The sequence below is a fragment of the Stegastes partitus genome, unplaced genomic scaffold (genome assembly GCF_000690725.1).
Source record: "Stegastes partitus isolate 25-593 unplaced genomic scaffold, Stegastes_partitus-1.0.2 Scaffold1555, whole genome shotgun sequence".
NCBI lineage: Eukaryota > Metazoa > Chordata > Actinopteri > Pomacentridae > Stegastes > Stegastes partitus.
This window is the reverse complement of record NW_007579286.1, coordinates 78,197-84,264: the sequence shown is the minus strand read 5'-3', so window position 1 is coordinate 84,264 and position 6,068 is coordinate 78,197. Positions and strand designations below refer to the sequence as shown.

At 45.0% G+C, this 6,068-nt stretch overlaps 1 long non-coding RNA gene across 1 annotated transcript in view; it reads right to left on the bottom strand.

Moving 5' to 3' along the window:
• LOC103371256 (uncharacterized) overlaps positions 1 to 5,618 on the bottom strand; it is a 7,942-nt gene extending 2,324 nt beyond the window's left edge. The window contains exons 1-2 of the long non-coding RNA XR_520937.1: positions 5,605 to 5,618; positions 5,072 to 5,075 (exon numbers count right to left, since the gene is read on the bottom strand). This is a non-coding gene — a long non-coding RNA (uncharacterized LOC103371256). The remainder of the gene's footprint in view (positions 1 to 5,071; positions 5,076 to 5,604) is intronic.
• Positions 5,619 to 6,068: the final 450 nt, after the last annotated feature.

Here is a 6,068-nt window from a genome sequence, read left to right as displayed (position 1 = left end):
TGTGTCTCATAATATTAGAATTCATGCTTCAAAGAAAGCACGGCGGTACCTTTGTTTAAACTACCAAAGGAGGCTCAGCAACAGAACCATGATGGGCTCAGATCACCTTCAGATCTGAGACACTGGGACGTACGTGGCTCAGAGGATCATGAACCCAAACGGCCGTCAGAGCCTGTTGGTGCGACTCTGCAGCATGTGACTGTACGACAAGCTGCAGCTGACAGAATGGTGGTGCTTTTAGAAAAACTGTGATTTTTGCAGTTCATCTTGAGTGATACATAAATGAAGGTACCATATTTAATGACAAGTCATCCAGTAACCTCAACATCTGGGTTCAATTTTCTCTTGCCGTAGTTTCATTTTTCTCTTTCTATGACAAAGCACAAATATATGACAAGGGAAACCATAATCCCAAGTTCTCTTCATCGGGGAAAATATTTTGAACAATTTTGGTCTGGTGGTCACAGTCAAGGGAGCTGATCAAGGTAATCAAAAGTCATCCTTTGGATATCCACATTTCAAGGTGATACATCAAAAAAACAGGCGTGTACAGTGAGGTAGGTAAGAGATTGTTGTGCTCACTGAAAACAAGGCTGCATCCCGGCGGCTGCTCTGCTGCTGTTGGTCGTACTGAGCTGCTGTCACAGCGTGCATGACAAATGTCTGTCCTCATTTAGCAGCCGTTAACCTTTCATGGAAGCATTTCACATCCATTTTGAAAAGGACCACCATTATTCATCTTATTTATTCATGAGAGTCCCCACACGTGTCCATACCAGCCGAGGAGACGGATGCATCTGAGGATGTGTTCACTTCAGCCTGAAATACCACGTGGGCCTTTTTACACCTGACATCAACATCCATCGGGTTTCTCTAGCGTCACTAAAGCGCAGCTGGATAGCACCCTGTTGTATGAATGATTAGTGTTTGAGAAATTGTTGAGACATTATTATTATTAATAATTAGCTTAACCCAAAACAAAATCACCATGCATGGAGGCAATTTGGCTGCAAACAAACCACAGCGTGACGTGCTTTTTCATCCAACAGAACCAGAACAACGGTGGGAGATGTTGAGCATAGATACAGCAATATTACCAGCAAACAGCTATTTGTTAAGATTTAGTGGAGCAATGGCACACAGCTCACACTGTGGTTTGTGTTGTAATCCAAGCCTCTCTGTCTGGCTTATTAATGTATGTGAGTCCCTCCCTTTGACACTCCATGGGTTTATAAAGAGATGCAGAGTGACCCTGAAAATCCAAAGGTTTTAGGTATTTATTTGTGTGACTTTGTGTAATTTCAGCTCAGTGTGAGGGTTCAGTCTTTAGGTCTTCTTTTGCTGCTGTCCTCTGACTGCCTGTTTAACCATGTGTGTGGTTAATCTGATGCGTCACAGTGAAACCGACACACACGGACCGGAGCAGAACACACAGCGGAGTGAACGAGTGACGACAACGTTTCGCTGCACAATGCTAGCGTGGGCTAATGGTTAGGGCTTCATTGCAGCACCTTTAATTTAGTTATGTGTCCATGTAGCTGCTTTTCAAAATGCTTAAAATGTTTTGTTATGAACCAAACTATAGAATTTCAGTCCAGATCCACATTAAGGCAGCTACATAAAATACACTGATATGACCTACATAGGACTAAATCAACACCCTGAAAGCTGCAGGTATCGGCAGCAGCTGCACACAAAGGTGATCTCTGATGATATTCCACAAGTCCTTGCAGTCTAATGAGTGCGGAGCAGAAAATCCATCACTGACCGCTGATGAAACCGCTGGATTTCTGGCCCTTCAGCCTCTGCTGTCTGTCACAATGCATCACTGCCCCGGCGCCTCAAGCGAAGAAGCCCCCGAGGGTTTGTTTGAGTGGACTATTGACCTCTGCTCATGCCGTTCCCCTCGGGGATCTGGGGATCGTCACTCAGCCAGTCTCATGACTAATATGCTTCTGAGTGTATTTTTCACTCCAGCTCCGTGGCTGTGTTTTATATGAAAAGGTCAAACGTTGCCCTACGGTGTCAGGTTGGTGAACATGTCATGATGCATGTAAATAACAGTATACAATTCATTTATCCAAAGCGACGCACATCTGAGAGCAGCTAAAACACAAAATGAGAGGCTCAAATCAACCAGGGTTTAAACAAAGTCGTTGATGTGTGACACCTTTTTCCTAACGAGCTCTACAATCATGCCTCGGTCCCATACGTGGCGACCACATCCCCCCTTCACCTCCGTCCAGCCTCACACCGTCTCACCACGGCGGCTCTGTAATGGAACTTTCCACATCCTGTCATCCTGCACGTCTCCACTAGTTGCCCTCACTGAGTTTCCTGCTCCTGCCGGTCACGTGATCCAGTCGCCCACCTCAACTGTCTCTAATTCTCTTATCACCGTCCCAGTGTGTGGTGTATGGAGGACAGGTTTCAGTCCGTGTTTGCCAGACTGTCTACGGTGCCACAGCCTGTTATCTGTCTGACTCCTGCCTGTCGCCGGTGTCCTGACCGTCCTGTCTGCTCGGCTTTGTCCCCCGCCTCGTCCGCCTGTTGATCATTGATTCAGCAAACGGCCTTCATCCAAACTGTCACGTCTCTACCTCTGCTTTTGTTCACACTTTGCAAACCTGAACATGTCTGTGTTTCTGTGTTGTGAGAACGCCCACATCAGGACAGACCTTGAGGTTGTCGCGCTCACGCTGCTTTAAGCCAGAAAGCTTTCCTGCCATCTGCCATGTTTTCCAGAAACATGTTGCAGTGCTACCTGACAGTTGTCTTTGACTCAAACTACAATCTCTCTGATTTCTGCAGAGCGTCTATGCGGCAGCACGGATTGTGAAGGTGTCGGCTGCTTTCGCTAACAAATCGATGCACTCCAACCCGCTGATGTGTCCGTGTGCACAGGTCTCTCTGAAACGGCCTCATCTGTGAAAAATGGCAAAGTTGAGCTCAGGTCACGGTTGAATACAGTGGAGTAATGAAGTGAGATGGATAAGGGAACGATGAGAGCAATCAGGCCAACAGTGTGCATGTTGTGTTTCTGGATCACGCCCATAATAATAATAATAATAATAATAATAATATAAAAGGTTTTACCTCATGGGTTTTTTCTCCATCGAGGTTTAAGTGTGTGTTTGTCACTTTCAGTTCTACAAATATGTGACAGGATGAATTAATCTGTGACAAAGAAAAAGAGTCAGTTTATTCATAAGACATGCAGTGCTTTTTAATTATTATTATTATTATTATTTTAATGACCATCTTACCTGAAATTATTCAACAAAATCTAAAATATTATCCTCGTGTGTTAGCCATGTTTGAGACATCCTGTAACATATAGACGCCCAGATTTATTTCACCTGGATAAATTACCTTTTTTTACATCAATCTACACTCAATAATTTACAATGACAAGGTGAACACTTTTATTTATTTTTTTAGTCTTTGTAGATTTGTTAAACACAAAAACAGAATCTCTGAGTCTCCATGTTCTCCCCGTGGGTTCTCTCCGGGTTCTCCGGCTTCCTCCCACAGTCCAGAAACATGCTGAGGTTAATTGGTGATTGTAAATTGTCCGTAGGTGTGAATGTGGGCGTGCTATGTGGCCCTGTGATAGGCTGGCAGCCTGTCCAGGATGCACTCTGCCTCCACGCTAAGTCAGCTGCCGTATCCCTGTGTGACCCTACAGAGGATAAAGCGGTATGTAGATGATGGATGTATGGACTTTGCAGGATACACACGTGTGTATATATAGTCACACAATTCACAGTGCATGGCAGGACAACTACCACATAATCTAAGGAAGTCTCTGTGGACCTCCACAATATAAAAACAATGGCATAGTGTTTCCAGGAGTGCAGTTATCCCATAATTGTGAGACTTATCGTGTCAGGACAACAGTAGCATCCATCAGTCAAGCCTTTATGGTAGACTGGCTAGATGGAAGCAGCTCTTAAGTAAAAGGCACATAATAGTCCTCTTGGACAACATTTAAAAGGCTCTGGCAGCACCAGGAAAACAACACTAGACAAAAATGCTATCTCTATGGTAAAGCATGGTGGTGGCGGTATCATGCGGTGGAGGTGTTTCTCGGTGGCAGGTTCAGAGCTGAGGCGTGGATGAATGGCATCAGATCCAGAGAATTCCTTGAAGAGAAGCGGCTTCAGAGTTCACTGACCTGAAACCGGGGTTCACCGTTCATGAGCCGAAGCAACAACACTGGACGTCTTCTGACTCGTCCTTTTGCTGTTGTGGAGTACTGAGTGCAGACTGGTGGAGGGAAATGGATCCAATTACAATGAAATCTACAAAGAAATACAGGGTGCAGTAAGTGAGTGGGCAAACAAAACGAGCAGGTAACCCATCAGATTAGAGGACGAGCGGCCCACTGCTGGTTTTCTTTAGTCATGAAGTCCAGAACGTAGAGCAGCTTGATTACACACAGCGCATTGCTGGGAATATCTTTTTCCATTTCCCATTCTTGTTTTTATTTTTTTTCCATTGTCTGGTGACACTCTGGCTTCACACCTCTTTTTCCGCCCACCTCTGAGCCTGATGCCAAGAGTCCCATGAGCGTGCTGCGCTGACGTCACCTCGCTAAGTCAACGGTGCAGGACTTGTTTCTGTGCCACCAAACAAAAGCCTCGGTGCTGTCTCCTGGCAAAACAGAACTTTTAGGCCTCTCAGGAAACCAATTATTCATTAATGTGTGACTCAGACGTCTCTACAGTGCGATCGCATTCACTCAGAGATCCGTCCTGTTTGTCTCAGTCCACTGACAAAAACAAAGAGCAGCGTGATTCCTCTTTTTTAACTTGACTTAATGGCATCGTGATTCATCATCTGTGTTCAGCAAAAAGAATGACTCACAATAAGCTTGATATTATTTGAGGTAGAATAATTAGTTTCAGACAAAAACAGCAAGTCATTGACGATCTAGACGTTCAGCCCGTTGATGAACAACCTGCTCCATCATCCAACTGCTTTAATGCACACGTCGTACGAGGTTTTTCCCTCTGAACATATTCAGTTCATCATCTCCATATCTGCTTCACTGGCTTCAGGCAACAACACATCTCGGTGTAACCTGCAGCTTCTGGTCACCTTCTCCATGTGCCACCCGTAAATCCGTCGTTATTTTTAGACTAAATTTAAAGTCATTGCTTGGCATTTACGAGCGGTGGTGCATGCATACGGGACATCTTGTTAATAAGGCCTAATTGGCGAGGATGCTATTTATATTTCTTCAGTTTGGCCTCATCTTCTCTGACATTTCATCCAATGAGAACATCCCTACTTAAGGCAAAATGGCACAGAACATGCATTAATTTATTATTTTTAATTACCAGACAACTGGACGGGCCCGTCTGGGAAGCGTGTTGTGCTTTAACAGAACGAGGTTGAAATCTGCTCTTATTACCCCCAAATCACAGGCCGCTAAAAATACAAATGGACAAATTTTATTTACATTTAAGTTCCTTATTTATCAAAGCTCTCATTTACTAAACTTCTACCATAACTATAGTTGTAGTATGAGCATAAAACAGGACTATTTTGTTCTGATTAACTCTTCATCTGTGACTCCTGTGTGAACATACCCGACACTAAACAGACATTCATCTTACAAACAGCCTCTCACAACCGGGTCACATGTGCTCATCTCCAGTATGGGCCCATAATAGCACATATCATTTATGATGTAACTCTCTGTCATCAGCTTACATAATTGACAAAAATCCCACAACCACGAGTGAACCCTGAACCAGCTCCGGTCTGCCGGGTGGATGCTGGCCGCTGACGGGCCGATCTGACTGCAGACAGACACTCTGCACCAGTCGGCCATATGGCAGCGCCGGCCCGGAGCACCACGTTAGCTTGCTGCTGCCGCCGCCGACGACAATGACAGCCATTCACGCAGCCGCCGTCGCTCAACAGGCAGGAGGCGCAGTCGCAAGCACTCTCCAGAGGACATAAAGGTGCTTTAAAGTGAGCTGTTTAGTGCTCAGGAGTGCACATGTGGGTCCTCGGCTTCAAATGATTGCACGGTTAACATTCACTTGTGTTTATTC